General features: G+C 41.6%; 1 protein-coding gene across 3 annotated transcripts in view; it reads right to left on the bottom strand.

The window, feature by feature from the left end:
* Positions 1–10772, bottom strand: part of fcho1 (FCH and mu domain containing endocytic adaptor 1) — a 49375-nt gene extending 38603 nt beyond the window's left edge. Inside the window, exon 1 of one of the 3 annotated variants that reach the window (XM_034306435.2) lies at positions 10646–10772. The gene's annotated coding sequence lies outside the window, so the exon portion shown is untranslated. Of the gene's footprint in view, positions 1–72; positions 391–10645 lie in introns of those variants that run through there. The other 2 variants (XM_053235880.1, XM_034306436.2) reach the window with 2 other exon arrangements.
* Positions 10773–11326: the final 554 nt, after the last annotated feature.

Below are 11326 nucleotides of genomic sequence, written 5' to 3'. Positions count from 1 at the left end.
TACATCGTGGTACATACGGTGTATCGTAGAAATGTCTTTAAATATCGTGATACGATATTTTTGTCATATCACCTAAGCTTGTGAGATCGTCTGTAAAGTGCCATCGTCCTATCGTGACCCCTAACTATCGACTGATGATCGGAATGTCGCAAGACTGATGTCGCCCTTTCCTCAGCCGTCTCCGAGAAAAGCAGGAAGACATGCGAGAACGGTGAAAGAATGCTCTCGCACATCTTCATCTCATCCCGCGTCCTCCTGTGAAAGTCCGGCCCTATAGAGGAGAATTAATGGCGTGGGAGCTGCTCTTGAGATCAGACAGAAAACAAAGTGCACGCAATAAAAAAGCAATCACGCAGAAGACTCCTCCCAAAGTACCCGAGCGCTCGTCCGTCACGCTAACGTTAACGCTAACGTTACGGCTAATTCCTCACGCAGGAGCCGCTCGGGGTTCCTGCGCCAAAGTTCAGAAGATCTGTAAAGAGAACAAGTGATACAGAGCTCCTGTTTTAACCCGGAGTGAACCTCCAGCCCGAGTGTGTGTGTGTGTGTGTGTGTGATGTCACACAGGCTTTATCAGAGCCGAGATGAAGGAGCGACGGTCGAACGCCATGGTGATGGTGCAAACAAACACTCTGACATGAGACACATGCAAGAAAAATGAGGTCCATGGAAGGTAAATGGAAAAGGAAAAAAAAACAAAAGAAACATGAACTTTCTCGACGAGGTCAACTTTCATCCCACGCTCTTAGAAAGCAGGGTGTATATGCTTTCCAGATCGAAGCCCAGAACAGAAGATCCTCTCGAGTCTCTGGGGAACGAGCTGCAAATGCCAAGGAGAGAGAACGAGAGAATGGAGTCTGGTCGCTTCTTAGCGGCTCCATCTGTCAGAACCGAAGTGTTCTGGGTCAGAGGGAGTCGGACGAAAAAAGGAACAAAGAGACTCTTAGCAGTAAAAGTAAACAGAAGTCTCTCAGGGAAGAAATGAGCACTGGTGTAGCGGTATGAACCAATCCTTCAGGGTGCCATTACTTTTTAAAAGGATAAATATGAAGGACAAGTATCCCAACATGAAGCAGGTGACTCTTACTGCTCCAAAGCTGATTATTTCCCAATAACACCAAGAGTTATTGTGTTATTCCTCTTACAATAACCACAACAATTTGCCAACAATTACAACTTTTTTTTACTTAGTAAAGAACATCATGCTGTACTTCTTATCCGTTTATAGTTACGTCATGGAATGTCTGTGAAACAAGTCAGTTCCTGTCATGATGTTTCTTTTAAAGTAAATAAGACTGAAAAAAAAGTCTCTCAGAATGATGTAGTGGGTATGATGTCCGTCTTATGAACATTAAATCATAATATACAGCTTCACTGTTTAAAAACAAACAAAAAAAAAAACACTGCTAATTTGGGAGCTATAGGCGCATGCTGAGCAGCCTGAGCTGTGAAGACTTCCTGTCAGAGACCTTCAACTTCCTGCCAGCTAAAAACCAAGCAACAATATCTGCCACAATCAGAAGACATAAGATATGACATGATATCTGTTAACACCAACAAGGAGCCAACAAGCATGTTGAGTTTTGGAAACGTTGTAAACTTGGGTTTTTGCCTCTCTGTCTCTCTCTCTCTTTCTTTGTCTCTCTACCTCTGTCTCTCTTTCTTTGTCTCGCTGCCTCTGTCTCTCTGCTTCTGTCTCTCTTTCTTTGTCTCTCTGCCTCTGTCTCTCTGCTTCTGTCTCTCTTTCTTTGTCTCTCTGCTTCTGTCTCTCTGCCTCTGTCTCTCTTTCTTTGTCTCGCTACCTCTGTCTCTCTTTCTTTGTCTCTCTGCCTCTGTCTCTCTTTCTTTGTCTCTCTGCCTGTCTCTCTGCTTCTGTCTCTCTTTCTTTGTCTCTCTGCCTCTGTCTCTCTTTCTTTGTCTCGCTGCCTCTGTCTCTCTTTCTTTGTCTCGCTGCCTCTGTCTCTCTGCTTCTGTCTCTCTTTCTTTGTCTCTCTGCCTCTGTCTCTCTTTCTTTGTCTCTCTGCCTGTCTCTCTGCTTCTGTCTCTCTTTCTTTGTCTCTCTGCCTCTCTCTTTGTTTCTTTGCCTCTCTCTCTCTCTACTCGTCATTGCCTGTCTGTATCTCTGCTTCTCTCCGTCAGTCTGTCTCTCTCTGACCATCTCTCTACCTGTCTATCTACCTGTCTTTCTCTCTCATTTTCTCCCTATCTTTCCCTGTCTGCTTGTCTCTGCCAGTCTGTCTCTCTCTGACTATGTATCTGTCTGTCTGTTTGTGTCTCTCAGTCTTTCGGTATCGTTATCTCTCTCTCTCTCTCTCTCTCTCCCCCCCCCCCCCCCCAGTGTTTTCACGTCAGTACCCGTTTGAAAATAAAGTGTGCTGTTTTCTTGTAAATCGTGATTAATAATTAAGTCTATTTATAAAGAGAAAGAAATATATCTGTGCGGTCATCAGTATACCTGAACGCCCACCTGAGTATCATCTCTCTGTTTCTATCAGTTCATCATCACTCGCTCATTTACAGATCAGGACAAAGATGCTTCATACCAAACTTCAGCTCCATCAGACCTATAGTTCCTGAGGAAGAGTTGAGGCCACGGCATGGACAGAATACGGTAACGGAGGAGAAACAGAACACTGAGCTCTTATTGATAAGTACATCCTCATCCCTTTCTCTCTCTCTCTCTCTCTCTCTCTCTCTCACACACACACACACACACACACACACACACACTCAGTGTAGGTCATGTGCTTCCTTGACGACCCAGATAACAAACTGACTTGAGGCGCCCGAGTTAGGAGACGTTTCCTCTGCACTGCAGTACATAAAACCCGACTGAAACCACATTATTTCCTTTAAAAAAAAAAAACAAAAGTGACTTTCACCACCAGCACAACATAAACAGTTTGATTAAATGCTGTTAGCGACATTAGCCTCGTAGCTGCAAATTCACACCCCAAACATGATGTCAGCTGGACGACTACATTCGAGGCAAATCAGGAAACAATGGCAACACTTCTTTAGGTGTGAAGTGACCGATACTTTGCTCTGCTGCTATTTACGGGAGTGCTCGCTGAGAAGAATACAAGATTTCACAACATGTTTTCCTCATTCTGACAACCAAACAGGACAGACTTTTAAAAACTGTCGCCTACTTATGCAGCCTCCTCCTGAAAAGGATGTAGGAGTAGTGATGAAATTCTGGGGTCCCTGATAACTGCAGTTTCATGAAAGTTAAAAGCACAAAGACCATGTGTCCTGTGATACAGAAGCCAAACCTCCTTCACTGGGACGGCCAGAAACAGAAGCCACGCCCCTTCACTGTGACTGACAGATGCAGAAGCCACGCCCCTTCACTGAGACTGACAGGTACAGAAGCCACGCCTCCTTCACTGGGACTGACAGATAAAGAAGCCACACCTCCTTCACTGGGACTAACAGATACAGAAGCCACGCCTTCTTCACTGGGACTGACAGAAACAGAAGATACGCCCCTTCACTGAAACCGACAGATACAGAAGCCACGCCCCATCAATGAGACTAACACATACAGAAACCACACCCCCTTCACTGGGACTGACAGATACAGCGGCCACGCCTCCCTCACTGGGACTGACAGATAAAGAAGCCACACCTCCTTCACTGGGATTGACAGAAACAGAAGCCACGCCCCTTCACAGAGACTGACAAATAAAGAAGCCACGCCCCTTCACTGAGACTGACAGATAAAGAAGCCACGCCTTCTTCACTGGGACTGACAGATACAGAAGCCAAACCTCCTTCAGTAGAGACTGACATACATAAGCCACACCTCCCTTATTATGATACAGATGCCACGCCTCCTGCACTAGAACTGACAGATGCCACGCCTCCTGCACTAGAACTGACAGAGGCCACGCTTTCTTCACTGGGACTGAGAAAGACGTGGGAGAGAGGAATGCCATACTGAAGAAAATTCATTTGACGTTTCTGAAAAATGAACAGTAATGAAACAGAAGCGGCCTCGTCCCAAATCATTTCTGTGGCCTTGTTCTAGTGGAACAGACTGCCTGGGTGGGTTTTTTGGGTCTGTGATGTAAATAGTGAATGTGTGCAGATTATATTTTTGTGCTCACAGCATTGTAGCAGCTGCAGCCCCTGTAACCAGGCCCATAGCCACAGATCCTCCATCTGCTGCGTGTGTGTGTGTGTGTGTGTGTGTTGCTTGGAGAGCCAACGCTGCTAACTAACCCAAAATCTCACCCCCTCGGCACTGGCCTGTTTGGCAAAGCGGTAAAACTGGCACGGAGAAAAAAGAGGACACTGCGACGGAGGGCACGAGTGATGGTGAAGCCCAAAACTCCAGAGATTCTCCGCAGAGCCGAGAGGAAGCGGCCGCGTCCCAAACCACTCCTGCTGCCTTGCGTTGAATGTACCAATGTAGTGTGACAGTTGAGCTAAATTTTAAGGAAAATAACAGGCAATAATTTGGAGTTTGTGATGCACACTTACCTTTTTAATACTTATACACTTTAAAATAAAGTTCTTTAAGGGTTTAGTTGATAATTAAACATTCGTAGCTTCGACCTGGAACCCTTTCTAATAGAACCATTAAGGGTTCCTTCATAGTGAGAACCGAAGAACTCTTAAATACAAAGAAGTGTTTGAATGTTTAAAGAGTGTAGAACTGATAAGAATTCTTACAAGAACCCTTAAAGACGCCACGAGGAGTTTTCTCTCTTGCTTGTATCGTTTTTCTATTATATTTTATCTTCCAGATTTTCTTCATCCTCTTTCTTTCATCCCCCCATTTTTCTCTCCATTCTCCTTCCCTGATGTTTCCTTTTTTTCCTTTCACTTTCATGTACCATGCAACGTCTCTCTGCCTCTCTTTCTGTCTTTCTTTCATCTCTCAATCTTTCTCTCTGTCTCTCTCTCTCTCACACACACACACTCACTCCCCCGTCTGTGCCTCCATCTCATATTCTCTCTCCATCGGTCTGTCTCCTTCTCCCTCTGTCTATCTCTCAAACTCTCTCTCTCTCTCTCTGTCCATCTCTCATTATCTCTCAGTATCTTTATCTCTCTGTCCATCTTTCTCTCTCTCCCTTGTCTCTGTCTCACACACTCTCTCTCCATCTCCATCTCCATCTCTCTCTCTCTCTCTCTCTCTTTCTGCTTGTCTCTCTATATCTCTCTGTCTGTATTTCTCAGTCTGCCTGTATACTGCGCTCTCTCTCTCTCTCTCTCTCTCTCTCTCTCTCTCTCTCTCTCTCGGTAGTTGGTGTTAGTTTGTCAGTGACATTTGGTAAGATGACAGTCACAAACCAAACCTGTCCATCAGTGGTATATAGTTGTGTGTGCGCGCGCGTGTGTGTGTGTGCGCGCGCGCGCGCGTGTGTGTGTGTGTGTGTTGCTTTGATCATCGGACTCAAAGCCTCCACTGTTCCCCATTTAATGAGACCCTCGGCACACACACTGAGCTGATGGCTGTGTGTGAGTTCAGTGGCAGGACGAAGACAGAGCCAAACCTCTTCACTTCAAGTGTGTGTGTGTGTGTGTGTGTGTGTGTGTGTGTGTGTGTGTGCCTCAGGCAGCACAGCACAATTAAAGCTCTTAACACTCTTCTGTGGAAGGTGATTGGCTTTGCCTGATTAGCAGCAGGTGACCAGGAATGCCTGTCACAGACACACACACACACACACACACACACACACACACCTCCTGTAAAACAATTCTGCACTGAACTTTCAGGCACTGAAAAGAAAAAAAAGCTTACAACACAAAACAGGAAACAATACACTCTGGCCTGCGCCAGTGAAACTTGCATCGAGTGTAACGAGGCGTAGAGCTGAACACACACTCTCTGTGAGATTTTATCAGATCTAGTGTGAATTTATCATGATTATAACACGGCGCTTTTACAGCAAACGGCCCACACGAGCGACTGTAAAAGCTCCCAGGCTCACAGTTAAAAACACAATTACACTCGTAGCGCACTCAACAAGAGCAATTCGAGAAAATAAACTCACACGAGATCCAGCGCTGGTTTATAAGGACCTCCTGGTACTGATAAGTGAAGGCAGCCAATCAGCTGGGATCATTTTACACACAGAAAACATGCCTTATTTACTGTGTTACATCACTGTCTATGCTGGGAAAGTTACGCGTATTCAGAGTCAGGTTACGCACGTGACATGTATTTCACGCCAGATATTTCTTGAGTAGAAGCATCAGAGATGGAGTTTATTTTTATCTAGACTATCACCGTTAAACACAAGCGTTCACCTTTAACTTTAACTTGAAAAAAAAAAACTGGGATAGAAAATGCGGACTGAAAAAGGAAATCATGTATCTTTTTCTGACCAATGTAAAAAAAAAACAAAAAAAAAAAAACCATAAGACAATAAAAAAGAAACAGTATATAAAAAGACTAATATGATGTTGTCAAGTATATTGCAAATATTTTGCTGCATGAATAGTCCTCGTTGTTTCTTTTATAAAAATGGCTTCCACTCTCCTTATCCAGCTTATAGAATAGCACTTGATCCAGCACATTCTACTGCTTAGCGTTTTATTTTATTTATTTAATATCGCACTCTTAAGAGTTAAATAACTACGTTAACAAAGTATTAATATACGAGACATGGTGTGCGTGGGACGTAGCTGATTTTATCACACTTAACTCGCTATTTTGATTCATCAAATGAATAAAATAACGGCAGTGATTTTGTTCATTCGATGCGCTTGCGTGTAAAGAAAACGTGCCCGCGGTTTGAAGGATAATCTAACATGCTACGCTTTAAGTGTTGTTCCTTATATTTATCTATAAATAATACGGTCTTCAATGCTATTACTCCTGCTGTTTAACTTCCGTACTTTTCGTTTTTAGTGTATATACAGCCAAAGCATACATTTCAGCATGGCATATTGTGGTTCGAGTTTTTTTTAACTCAAACTCCACCCAGTTTGCGTAACTCTCATGTAACTTCTGAAGAAGTCTATAGCTATGTCTTAGTTCTGAATACCGACTTGTGCGACTTCGTTATTAAATTCTCGCCGTGCGTGTGCGACTCAACTCCGAATGCTAGCCAGCCAGGGAAACGTAAAAATAAATAAATAAATAAATAAATAACTTTGCACTTTGTCAGGATAGATTTATTTTTCAAACACAAACCAACTATTTACATTTTAGGTTCATTATTTAAATCAGTACAATAATGTTCTGGCTATTTATCAGAGCCATAGAGCTTTTTCGTTTCTTAGTTTCTGAGTTGGTGAGGTTTGGATTCAATTCAATTCAAAGTCAAACTGTCTAATAACTCTGAGAGCTTAATATCAGAAAGTAAGAACAGAAATATTTCCTTTACAAAGTGTAATTCCAGCTCGAATCCTTCACACCCGAGTTCACACCTGAGTTATGCAGTGTGTGCGTGCCGCGCTGGTAAACACACCGGGCAGGGTTTAGGTTTCAGAGTTTAAACTGGTGACCGGGGCATCACTGTATTGTACACGCTGACCAGCTGTGTTTCATATTTAAACCATAAGGATTACAAGGAGCTAGTAAACAATAAACTATCATAAAGCTGAACTATTTCTTTGTAACTAATTCATCCTGGATGATAATCGAGTATTTGATACGCTGCGATATTTAACACATCTTTGTAGATTCTTGTCAGGATCCTTTCGGGTGTGCAGGATAAGAACAGCTGTCTCCTGCTGTTGGAAAAAATTTAAAAGCCAGCCATCGCACTTCTGCTTTTTGGTGCAATTCCCAGAATTCAATTCCATTAACGCTGCTTCAACGCATAATTCTCTGACTTTTTCCCAGATAAAACATGCACCAATAAACACCAATAAACATAAGAAATGCAGTTTTATTTTTCTTATATCATCGTAATGAGTAAGCCGACGATTAGCTACACTTTTTATTAATTAAAGAAAAACACATCTTTTTTTTCACGTTTATAGTTACGTTTAATGTTGTGGAATGTCTGTAAAAGAAGTTCATTCCTAATCACTTACGTTACAGCAGCAATAAAAAGTCATTTCCTTGGTTACAGAAAAAACTGCAGAATGTTACAAAGAAATGACGACGTACGAAAAACTTACTGACACTGGAGACTCCTTCAAGAAAACTAAACTTACAGGAAACTACACCATATCAACAATTATACACATGTTGTAGTCTTACAGAACGTAGAGCGGCCATCTGCCACGCAAGTCCCTGTGAAAGAGCTGTTACTATAGTAACGATAACCTTTCATTTGTATGTAGCTATAGGACCTCATGACCAATCACAATGGAGAATTCAACATCGCTATCGTGTAAGTGATAGTATTATATCATTAAACTGTAACGTGAATGGGAAATTTAATATCGGCACATACGGTACCTGTTAGACCCGTTTTTTTTCATAGCCTTTTGAAATGTGACACCAGTTCCATGGTTGCCAGTATCAGGCTTTTTACACCAAACTGGTTTAGTTTAAGAACAAGGTTGCGGGTGAAAAAAGCAATTCTGGACCAGTTTAAAAATAGTCCGTGACAAACAAGATCATGTTCTAAAGCAAATAATCGCAAACGCAGGCTACTGCAACCAAAGGGAAAGTGTAAACGCAAACAGTGTACCTAAAATATCAGAACATTGCCTTAAGGATTGAAATTGAATCGTAACGCATCTTCACAGATTCAGTGGCCTCATCAAATATCAAATCATTGCCTTAAGAAGCGAAATTGAATCTTATTATATTGTAGCAGATTCAGCAGCACCATCAAATATTGGATCATTGACTTAAAGAAGCGTAGCTGAATTGGATCGTATCGTATCATAGCTGATATAGTGGCATCATCAATTATCAAATCGTTGCCTTAAGGATAGTAATGGTATCATATCATAGCTGATTTAATGATATAGTCAAATATCGAATCGTTGGCTTAAGAAGTGAAATCGAATCTTATTATATCGTAGCAGATTCAGCAGTACTGTCAAATACCGTCAATTGGATCGTATCGTATCGTAGCTGATATAGTGGCATCATCAATTATCAAATGGTTGCATTAAGGATAGTAATGGTATCGTATCATAGCTGATTTAATGGTATAGTCAAATATCAGATTGTTGGCTTAAGGATCGAAATTGTATTGTATCGTAGCAGATTCAGTGGTATCATCAAATATCGAACCGTTGGCTTAAGATGCAAAATAAAATATCATATCGTAGCAGATTCAGCAGTATCGTCAAATATCGGATCATTGACTTAAGAAGCGAAATTGAACTGAATCTTATTGTATCGTAGCTGATTCAGTGGAATTGTCAAATATTGAACACTGCCATAAGAATTGCAATTGTATCATATCGTAGCTCATTTACTGTTATAGTGAAATATCGGACTCTTGCCTTAAGGGTCGAAAGTGTATCACATGGTATTGTAGGAGTGGTATCATCAAATATCGAATTTTTGGCTTAAGAAGCAAAATCAAATATCATATCGTCAAATATCAGATTGTTGCCTTAAGGATCAAAATCGTTTTCCATCGTATCATTTGCAAGCCTGAGGTTTATACCCACAGCGGATAATGTTCGTACTAGGCGATGAAAAATGCGCGCACACCACAGTGAACTTGTTTCCCAGCACAAAGTCTGAAGATTAATGAAAACTGCACCTTCTTTTCCCAATATCCAAACTTTCTGTGCTAGTTTCAGGGCTTTTTGCATGATTTATGAGATGTAGTTGGGCTGAAAATTTGCACACACACACACACGATTTGCACACATACACACACATACACACACACACACACTATTGTCCAGTGGAAAGCATGATATCCAGGCATCTGGTCCCAACCTGGACCCCCTCAAGCCCTCCGCTGGTCAGTGCATCATGTTACTCACTTGTTAACTGTAATATAGTGATATTGAAGGACAGCCATATTAAATCTTGCCATCCTAAATATTCAGTCCAAAGCTGAGGGTTACAGGAAAGCAGAGATGTAGCACATTATACTGGATTTATTCCATTTACAAAGCAAACAAAGACTCCATGTCAAATGTGATGTCCCTAAAATGGAGCTGAATCACTGAATCTATACAAGATGGAGAAATGATGCTGTTTAGCAAATAAACCCGACCTTTAAAACAAACAAACAAACAAACAAACAAATAAATAAATAAGACACCATGCCTCCATCTGTCTTAAGCTATACAATTTCACATCACAGCAACTTCCTGCCTTAAAAGCACCACAATAAAACAACCTAATAAAGATAAGATTAATATTAAAGAAATGTAGGATATGTGGAGAAAATAAGGACTTCAGTATTTTGTGGAAATAATGGAACAAAGCTTTCTCTGAGACGACACAACAAATAAATAAATGCTTCTTCATCAAACAGTTCAAGCCAAACCTCTACTGACTGGCGCTCAGTCCCAAATGGCGCCGAATTCCCTTCACGAGCGCACTACGCACGACTCTAATCAACGTCACACGCACACTACCTAGTGCACTACTGTCATCAATACGAAGCCGTTTGGGACGCGGCAGTATGGAATATGCGTTAGAGATGAGCGCATACAAACCCAAATATCCGTGAAATAAAAAAATACACATATTCTTATAATTCCCAAGCATTTCATACGATAACAAAGAAAGCACTGAATGCAGTTTTACCTTTTTAAAGACAGAATAAAGACGATATGGTTCATTTTTTTCCTTCGCCGGTACAGCGGACACGAAGACTCCACACACACCACCGCGTTCAATGTGATCTGATAGTAGCGAGCCGCTGACAGCGTCCAAAAAGTCCCCGCCCACCTTCTTTCTGATTGGCTGCCGTTTCTTCGCCACGGCAGAAAGGCATGGCAACCATCAAAAGGCGGGATTCTAAAGGCGAGAAAAGAACCAATAGAATCGCGAGTTTGTTCGCACGCGCAACGCCCACCTGTTACAGAGCGGCGCTATTGGATAAAATTCACGCCAATCATCGAGTGAGGCAGAAAGAGGCGGAAACTAACGGGTTCTTTTAGTGTAATTTTTTTTCTGGAATATTAATAAGAAATCCTCCTGACTGGAGTGATCTGTGAATACAAAGTAAAATATAAATAATTTCAGTTAAATTATATGAAGCCTTCTAGGCTCGTAATAACAATAATAGGACCCCAAAAACGTATTAAATGTATTAACATATGGTTATACATAAACAAGGGTGCTTACATAACCATAAATAAAGAACATTTTGACATGTTCATATCAATGAATATTAATTTTGGAAAAATAACATATGATTCACACTAAAATTTAAATTTGGGTAAAGTATGTTATCATGTGGGGAGGCACGGAGGCTTGGAAAAT

This window comes from Pangasianodon hypophthalmus, chromosome 8, assembly GCF_027358585.1.
Source record: "Pangasianodon hypophthalmus isolate fPanHyp1 chromosome 8, fPanHyp1.pri, whole genome shotgun sequence".
Classification (NCBI taxonomy): domain Eukaryota; kingdom Metazoa; phylum Chordata; class Actinopteri; order Siluriformes; family Pangasiidae; genus Pangasianodon; species Pangasianodon hypophthalmus.
This window is presented reverse-complemented; position numbering and strand designations above follow the sequence as displayed.